Below are 9690 nucleotides of genomic sequence, written 5' to 3' on the forward strand. Positions count from 1 at the left end.
CTATAGGCAATTTAAAGGACAATGATAAATTACATTGCACATAAACCATACAAGATGTATTCCTCTCAAAACTTTCATGACTTCCCATTCCTTCTACGACATGCTTTAACCTGGAAATACTCTATAAAACAATTGGTAAGAGCACATGAGTTTACCTCATGGCTTGGAATAACTTAGCAGTGGATTAGAGCAACTCTATACTGGATTATTTTGATATACAAATGTTAAATTAAGTTACAGAACAACTTAGCAAATTACAGTTTTGTTCTTTTGGTAGATGTTAATTAGCTTATCTTTTTATCCCACCCATCTTAGATAAGGGGTGGGGGTGGGGATGACAAAAGGAAAAAAAAGAGTTAAAAGCAGTTGCTGCAGCAGCAGCAGGGAATCAGGCATTATTGGGGTTAAGTCAGAAGAACCAAAGAGGAAGAGCAGGTTAGGTTGAGGGTGAGAATGGAGAAAGGCAAGATGGCAGACAGGGTCCTGCCACATGAAGGAAGACAAGATGGTGGACAGGGTCCCATCAGGTGGAGGAGAAAGGCAAGATGGCAGATAGGGTCCTGCCACATGGAGGAAGGCAAGATGGTGGACAGGGTCCCATCAGGTGGAGGAGAAAGGCAAGATGGCAGATAGGGTCCTGCCACATGGAGGAAGGCAAGATGGTGGACAGGGTCCCATCAGGTGGAGGAGAAAGGCAAGATGGTGGATGGGATCCTGCCACATGGAGGAGGGGGAGGGGAGCTGGGAAGATGGCGTCAGAGCAGGAAGTGGAGGGGGGCTTGGGAACATGGTACCTGCGCAGGAAGTGAAGGATCCGAAGGAGGAAGGTTCTGAGTGGGGGAGAGCGAACTGGGGAAAATGTGAGGTAGAGGTCAGAGAGGTTCTTGGGCAGGGACAGGGACCTTCTGTGCAGCAAGGATGTCCACACAGAGGGAAAAAGGAGGAACAAAGAGAATGATGGGGTTAGGTGGAATTAGGTGGGGCAAGATATGGGAGTAGATAGAATAAGGGAGGGGTGGGAACATAGCAAAGAAACAGAAGGTGAAGCAAAAGTGACACTGGAATCCAGTGGCTACTCAGTAAGTGAAGGAGTCTGGAAACATTACAGAAGGACTGGGAGCGTAGAAGAGGTGACCAAAGAGGAGGTGACCTTGGGGAACATGGCACAGGGACTGGAGGAGTAACGTACAAGGTGGATGGGCCAAAGGCTCCGAGAGAGGCGAAAGTGCAGGTAAAGAGGCTGGCAGAGAAGCAGGTGGGGAAGAAGTGGGGGCTGGGTGGAGTCCTAAAAGTTCTGGCGGCTCAGAAAAGGTATGGTTAGGTGAAAAGTCTAAGAGATCCTTAGGAGAGTGGGAGGGCTTAGCCTTGGCCAGGAGAATCTGAGTCGTGGAACAGGAGGAACATAGGGAAGGGCAGGAACGGAGTTTCCAAAAAGCTTCCACATAACAAACTTAAGACCATTTACCCTCGCGACGACAGAAATTACCCAATTCCGTGAGGATCTGAAAATCAAACGTGCCTTCCGCTGGCCATTTGGAGCCTTTTCCAACACGTACTGTGGCCAGGCCACGGTTGAAAAATGGACAAGGCATTTTCTGCGTAAGTCCAGGCCCAGACCCATGGTTTTAAAATTGGACAATAAACAGCTTAAGGGGGTATGGGGGCCATGGGCTCAGGACATTTTGTTGCCCGTCCTGTCCCGATAAAGTATCTCGCGGCTAATCTAAACACAAAGAAGGCGTCCCCGCTTTGAAATTCAGACTAGAGGGGAACCTGGTTCCCCGTTAAGGAGGGCCAGTCAGTAGGGGGGACGTCTCCCACCCCACTGAGGGCCCTGGATAGGTGGGAGCCGGTCAACGACCAGGGCGTCCCCCGTCTCGCTGAGGGCTCAGGACAGGCAGACCACGTGTACACGGTTTGGGGGGTCTGCAGGAGGTTGGGGGAGTACTTTTTGGGACAGGAGGAGCAGGGCGGAGGGGCTTACCTCACGTCTGTCGTTCCGCAGCCGGCAAAGGCCTTGGGGCTGGCGGCTTAGAGGTGGAGAGAGGAAGGGGGGAGCTCAACCAGTTTAGGGAGCCCACGCATCCCTTCCCGGGTTTCCGGCACCAAATGTTAGATAATGTCCACCGACCGACCGCCTGCTTGGTGAAATAATATCGGCAAGTTGTTCAGAGTTGAGATGGAAGCTTTATTGGAAAATCCGCTCCTGGGCCACCTTCGCGCAGAGGGGAAGGAAGAGGGAAGCGAAAGGGGCGTCTGAGATACGTGTCTGGGAGTTTTATACCCATCTATACACGTGGGAGGGCAAAGGGGCTGTCCATGTCCCAACTATGCAAGGAATGTCCATTCAGGTGTGCCATTGGTCAACTGGAATCCCGCCAGGTAGGTGATGTAACCGGCTCCTGTGGCCCCTCCTCTTGTGGGGGCGGGGCAGACCCGCCCCTAGCCTCCAGTGCCCTGGGGAGCCATCAATGACAAAGCAATATTTGCCAAGTGCCAGAAGAAAAAGGTGGCTACAAGGAGAGCAAACCATGGGGATAAGTCACAGATAGTTTCAACGAACTTCTGCGAGGCCTTAAGCTTACTGTCGGTGCCTTGTGAGTGGAGCAGATCTCGGACTCCCTTAATTACCTGCATTTTAGTGAATTATTGCTCCCTGATAAATTTACTTATGTCCCTGCGAAAATTTTTAAACCTGCCTCTACATTTCCGGGGTCCCTCAGATTGTCCCTTGTGCCCCTAAACAGGGAGAAGGTCTGGGGATTAAATCAATTATGCCCCTCCAAAGTTAAATCCTAAACTTGCTTCTGCATTTCCGGGGTCCCTCAGATTGTCCCTCGTGCCCCTAAACGGGGAGAAGGTCTGGGGATTAAATCAATTATGCCCCTCCAAAGTTCCAGGGGTCCCTCAGATTGTCCCTCGTGCCCCTAAATGGGGAGAAGGTCTGGGGATTAAATCAATTATGCCCCTCCAAAGTTCCAGGGGTCCCTCAGATTGTCCCTCATGCCCTAGCGCAGGGAGAGGGTCTGGGCATTAAATCAATAATGCCCCTCCAAAGTTCCAGGGGTCCCTCAGATTGTCCCTTGTGCTCCTAAATGGGGAGAAGGTCTGGGGATTAAATCAATAATGCCCCTCCAAAGTTCCAGGGGTCCCTCAGATTGTCCCACGTGCCCCTAAATGGGGAGAAGGTCTGGGGATTAAATCAATAATGCCCCTGCAAAATTCTTAAATTCTAAACTTACCTTCGCAGGTCCAGGGGTGCCTCAGATGTTCATGCCGTGCCGTGCTGTGCCGTGCCGTGCCACGCCCCACGTTAGGCGCCACCTGTACAGGAGGGCTTAGCCGGTGGCATGCACACGGCAAAGGCCAGGGAATCAGACACCAACAGGAGACCAGGAGTGGTGGAAGAAGTCTCTCTCAGCCTCCCTTTATTCAGCCATAAATACCTGTCCCCCAAGCCTCTAGCAGAACAACTGGATGCTAATGAGTCTGACAGACAAGGTGCCACTAGCCTCCAAGCCCATTTCCTGCAGGAGCCAAGCTTAACAAATGCTAATCAACTCCTCAGCCCACAACAAAGGGGAAACATGGTGCTGTAGCTCCTCGGCTCAAAAAGGCCCAGCATCTTCTGGGGATGCAGGCGCTGCTTTTAACTCAGCAAGGAGAGCAGAGTCAGACAGCATCCTACAGTCGGGGGCAGTCTCGGGACTCCCTGAAGGCTCTGAGTGTGAAAGGGCATGGAACTGGTGCCACTCACCTCCATCCACCTGAGACTTGCCATCAACACACTGCAGCTTTTCTAGGGTGGGGGAGGGAGACAAAGAGAGACAGGCACAATTAGGCTCTCCATGTGCTGGGAGGCAGGAAACCTGCCCTCTCCTTGTCTGTGTGAGAGGCCAAACTCAGCACCCCAACACTCCACTCCCACCTGGTGTTACCTAGCCCCACATGACTCCCTCACACGGGCCAAAGGACAGGGAGACAATTTTTTCTAATTGGAGCACAGTCGTTGAGTCTTTCTCAACTTTTGGTAAGAGACTTGTCCCCAATCTCTTAATAATATGCACATGGCCTGGCAACAAGTATTGGAGATTTAGTGCACTCAGTCTCCAATTGAGCCAAAGCAAGATTCCAGGGCTCACTGGTGAAACATGCATGTGCTCACACGACGTGTTTCTCACATGGGTGTGTGTGGATGGATGGACAGGCAGTTAGGCAGGCAGCGCCAAGGCCACTCATTGATGCTAAAAGGCTTTATCCTGCAAGACCGGTGGTCCCCAGGGGCCACCACCATCCTCAGCGCAGCCCTGTACTGCCTCGGTCCCCAGTTGCCGCACAAAGCCACCTGGTTACCACTCACCACAGCCTACCTATTTGATCTTGCAGGCAGCTGATACGTCTCTCTAGCAGGTGACACTAGCCAGGCAGACAGGGGAAGAAAGCAGCATGGTCAGCTTTTTCCGGCCCTTGTTCCTTCCCCTCCTCTGCTCATTCCCTCTACCCCTTTCCACTTTCCCACCCCCATCCCCACGCCCAGTGCTAAAGTGGACAGGCCCAATAGGAAAGAGCTGGTGCTCTCTGTTTTGCAGAGATGTGGGAATGGAAGGGGTATGAGTCACACTAAGCGGCACACAGATACCACTACGTAGACAAGGGAGCTTTACTCGATGACAAGACTGCAATCTGGGCGGAAGCTGCCTCCTTCTCTTTCGCTGACGGCGCGGAGGTGGCCTGTGTGCATCTGGGAGAAAAAAAAAAAAAACAACAAAAAATACATAGAGCTCCTGGGACACAGGAGACAAACAATGAAGGTCTCCGGCCAGCCTTCCCAAAAAGCACCACCCGCACCATGCTGCTTCAGGTCTCCCACACGTGCCTAAGGAGGCAGAGCAGTCTGGGTGAGAGGCAAGCACTTGGGGGGGGGTCTCAGGGCCCCAAACCACTACATCTTTATTTGGCTCCTCTACTTTGATCACATCTTAATGCCTCACCTGACAGCAGGAATGGCCTGGGCTGGATGTCTTCCTGCACCACAACAAAGGGCTGTGCACCTCCAGGGTCCTGGCTGTTCTTGCTCTTGGGTCCGGCCTTACGGCACGCTCCATGGTATGCAGCCGGGTGAGACAGTCTTGTTCTGTCTGCTAGAAACTAAAAAACAGGTTGCTGCCTGGGGTGTGTGTGTGTGTGTGTGTGTGTGTGTGAATGTGTGCTTATGTATGTTTGTGTGTGTGTGCGTGTGGGATGGGGAAAAGTGTGATCCTGGTGGGATGAAGGAGCCTCATCTCTGAGCACTTAGTCCCTCCTGGTGCATGGCCACTTCAAGGAAGGCAGCAGGTGTCAGGAGACTCCCACACTGGAGGGTCGCTGGGGCCAGGGCCTTGTCAGAGCTTTCTGCACAAGTCTCTGCAGGGTTGACAAGATGGCCCCCATGGCACACAGGAAGCCCCAGATGAACCTACTGAGGTGGCCACACAGAAGGAGCAGGCAGAGCAAGGGGTAAGTGTGAGTGACTGAATGTGTGTGTGTGTGTTGGCACGGGTTTCTCATGGACACTTGTGGGGCTGGGGAGAGAATGCAGGGAATGAGGGAGGGCTGCCTACTTGTTCCTGTGTGGTAGGCTGCTTGTTCCCGGTGGCATCATCCTGGGCCAGCATGGCATTCTCCCTCGTGCTGCCGAACATTGGCTTCTTCCTAGGATGGCGTCTGGGCAGCCTGGAGCCCCTGAGGGCCATGGTGCCTTGCCCACCTCGGCCGAGTGCTGGATCGTCAGCCATGAGTGGAAAAGGCCCGGATCCTGGTGGACATCCTGAAAGCAGACCCTGGGTCTTCCTCCCCGTGGTGCCGAGGGTGGCGCTGCCAGCCGGGTCCTTTTCATCCAGGACCGCCTTGCTGGGGGAGGCCTGGGCCAGGTAACTAGCCCTGGCCCCACTCGTGCTGCTGGCCAGCCCAGCTGCTGCCTCCCTGGTCGGCAGCTTGCTGGTGAACGACTGTCTCAACTCGGCCTGCAGTGGCACACATGCTGCAGAGTCACCCTGAACCCCGAGGACATCTTCTGAGGTGCGTTCTCCCAAGTCCTCTGAGCCGCTGCATGTGGTGGGGCTCCCATCTCTGGGGAGCAGCTGCCCCGCAGCCTGTGCTCCTATTCCAACCTCTTGGGACACCAGGTGCAGGGACTCCACGTCTGAGGGTCGCTGGCTGGGCACCAGGGGCTGCTGGGGACCCACGGGGCCAGGTCAGGCCCCTGGGCCCACCCTGACCCTCCCCACCACACCCAGGGTCACACGGCTGGACAAAACCCCTCCACCGGGACAACTGCCAGAACCTCTCAGGAGACCCTTTGCAGAGTCTGTCCTGCCCTGCTCTGGCCCTCTCCCGCCAGGGCCACCCTAAACTCAACCCAGACAGCTCCCTTAACAAGCCGCCATCACCCCAGTGCCTCCAACACCCAACCCGGAAGCCTACCCATCTCCCAGCCCCTTCAGAAGCCCGCCACCAGCTGCCCTCCTCCCGCCACCGCCCTCCAGGAACCCAGACACAGGTTCCTGCCCCACTGAGCTCACCTCCTTGCTGTCGGAGGAGCTCATGGTGCAGAACCACGAGCAGCTTGGCGGGACACCACCGCCCTCAGCGGCCCTTCCCTCCTACTGGAAGCCTCCTGAGGGAATGACCAGTAGGAAGCACACTGCAGTGTGTACGCACGCGCCCCGCTGCCCTCCAATCAGAGCAGGACACGTCAGCAGCCCTCTGTGCGGGAGACCAGTGACGAAGGGGGAGCTCGAGGACTCCACGGGGGTGGGCGTGGGAAGTGCTGCACTGGGGGTGGGCCGTGCAGAGGGGTTGGGCTGGGAGTGGAGTATGTGGGGGGTAGGAGGAGGGCTTGAGGTGTGGCCATGGGGTGGCTGAGGCTCCACCTTCTGAGCTCCCTGGCGGGGCTGTGGCCGCCCACACAGAACGCAGGACCCCCGCGAATTGTAGGCCGGCCCACCCCACACTGAGCGCCCGGGGCAAAGAGCACAGGCCAAGCCCTGGGCCAGGACAGCCAGGGCAGCCAGCGTGAACAAAGCACCTAGGTGCCCTGGGCTTGTTTCAGCAGGACCGTGCAGGCAGGAAGCGTGGCAGGAAGCGTCCACAACGCCAGGAGGCCACTGCCAGTCTGCTGCCCGCAGCATCGTGGTTACAGGCCACGGCTTGCTGGTGTGCATGCCTTCCTGTCTTGCAGGGACCCGGGACAGGGAGCATCCCCATACCCATTCACAGCAGTCTTGGGCCGCACACTGTAACCTCAGCCGTGGTCATACACTGCCCATGGCAACAAGCCAGAAACTCCATCCTGGCCTTCCAGGTCAGTGTGGTCATCTTCAGCTCTCTTTTCAGGTGCATCAGCAGGAAGCTAAATGAAACGGAGGTGGCAATGGCTGGTGTTCATGGAGGCGGAGCTTGTGGCAGCGTGGCCTGGGCTAGGCTGCAGCATCCCACTGTTTACAGGATGGATGGGGCTGGTAGTGGAAGTGTCCAGGCAGCCTCAGAAACTGGTATGTGTGTTGGCTGGCTCAGCATGTCCAGAAACACAAAGGGGACATGATGGCCAGCCCAGCTAGCCCAGTAGATTGTAGATGATGTCCATCCCAGGCCTTGTCAGAGGCTGGAAGGCAGAACAGGTTGGACAACTGTCCTGGCCAAGCTTTGCAGCCAGTGTGTAGGTCTGTGCAAATGCACTAAAGGTGGACGTTTTCAACCAACGGAACTTGGAAAGACTTTCTGAACCCCGGTGCAACAAAACCAACAACTTCTCAGTGCTATCAAAATCACTCAAGCAACAGAGCACTTCTCCCCACATCTCTAAGCACCATCAAAGCACATAACACATCCCAGGGCACTGATCAAGTGTGAAGCAGTCTTCACTCCGTACCCACTGAGTCACAGGAAAATAAAAAAGATGTGGATCATTTGTTCCACATACCTTGCTCCATACCTTAACACTCACCGCATGCACCTGTATCCCTCTCAACTATGTAAACAATCTCAAAACGTAAAAAGAAAGTAAGACTCAGGACACAAACTGCTCCTCTGACATGGGTACCAGCACCACACGTGGAAACGCCTTTGTAGCACCACAATGCCAATCCAAACGTGTCAAATATATATTTTTTAAATGAAGTTACTTTTGTCTGAATGTAGTTTTACAGAGATATAAGGTGAGACAGAAAAAGAAAATCTTCAGTCCACTGGCTTACTCCACAAATGGCCACATCCAGCAAGAGTTGGACTGGTCTTCAAAAGACCAGCGTGTCCTCCATGCCACCCCTGTGTTACAGGCACCTCAGGACTTGAGCCATCCTCTGCCGCTTTCCCAGGCACATCATTGGGGAACTGGACTGCAAGTGATGCAGGCAGGACTTGAACCCGTGAACATATGGGATACCAGGCCTATAAGCAGAGACTTAACAATTATGCCATACTGAGGACACAAAATGTGTTGTTATTTTGAAAGCCTAAAGCATATATGCAGGAATTGATCATACATTGGTCCATGCAGCACGTTTAAACAAATGACAAGGGTTGAACTCTCACACTGTGTGTTTATCCAATCCTCCTCGAGGCTACATGCAATTAACTAAAATCCAAAAACAACAACAAAAAACAAACCTCATAGTTTTGAAATGTAAAAATCATTTTGTAAAAAAATTGTTTTATTTTTATTGGAAAGTCAGATATACAGAGAGGAGGAGAGACAGAGAGGAAGATCCTCCATCCATCGATTCAGGCTCCTAGCGACCGCATCAGCCGGAACTCTGTTGATATGAGGCCAGGCACCCCGTGCCTCTACCAGGTCTCCGACACAGGGCAGACTCCCAAGGCTTTGGGCCATCGTCCACTGCTTTCCCTTGTGGCATCCCAGCTCATGCAATGTGAGGACTTTACCTGGCCAGCCACCACAGCAAGCCTTTAACATCAGTTATAAATACCCCTTGATAAAAAGAGTAATCACGAGAGAGAGAGAGAGAGAGAGAGAGAGAGAGAAGTTACTGGGGCTGGCATGGTGGCATAGCAAGCTAACCTGCTGCCTGTGGTGTTGCTGGCATCCCATATGGGTGTCATCTCATGACCCAGCAGCTCCCACTTCCAGTCCAGCTCCCTGCTTGGGGCCTGGGAAAGCAGCAGCAGAGGAAGGCTTACGTCCTTGAGCCCCTGCATTCATGTGGGAGGTCTGCAAGAAGTGCCTGGCTCCTGGCGTGGGATTAATTCAGCTCTGGTTATTAAGGTCATTTGGGGAGTGAAACAGCAAGACAAAACTGTCTCCTGGGCCCAGCGCTGTAGCTTGTCTGCTAAAGTCATTGCCTTGCATGCACAGTGATCCCATATGGGTGTGGCTTCTAATCCCGGTGGCTGCTTCCCATCCAGCTCCCTGCTTGTGGCCTGGGAAACCAGGGGAGGATGGCCCAAAGCCTTGGGACCCTGCACCAGTGTGGGAGGCTCAGAAGAGGATCCTTGCTCCTGGCTTCTGATCGGAGCATCAGCTCCAGAGTGGTCGTTGTGGCCTCTTGGGGAAAGCATCAACGGACGGAAGATCTTCCTCTCTGTCTCTCCTCCTCTCTGTACATCTAACTTTCCCATAAATTAAATAAAAAATAAACTGTTACTTTTTTAAAAGGAAGACCTCTCCCTTTGCTGTCCTCTCTGCAACTCTGC

Source organism: Ochotona curzoniae, unplaced genomic scaffold (genome assembly GCF_017591425.1).
Source record: "Ochotona curzoniae isolate NIBS_2020 unplaced genomic scaffold, NIBS_Ocur_1.0 scaffold_1852, whole genome shotgun sequence".
Lineage (NCBI taxonomy): Eukaryota > Metazoa > Chordata > Mammalia > Lagomorpha > Ochotonidae > Ochotona > Ochotona curzoniae.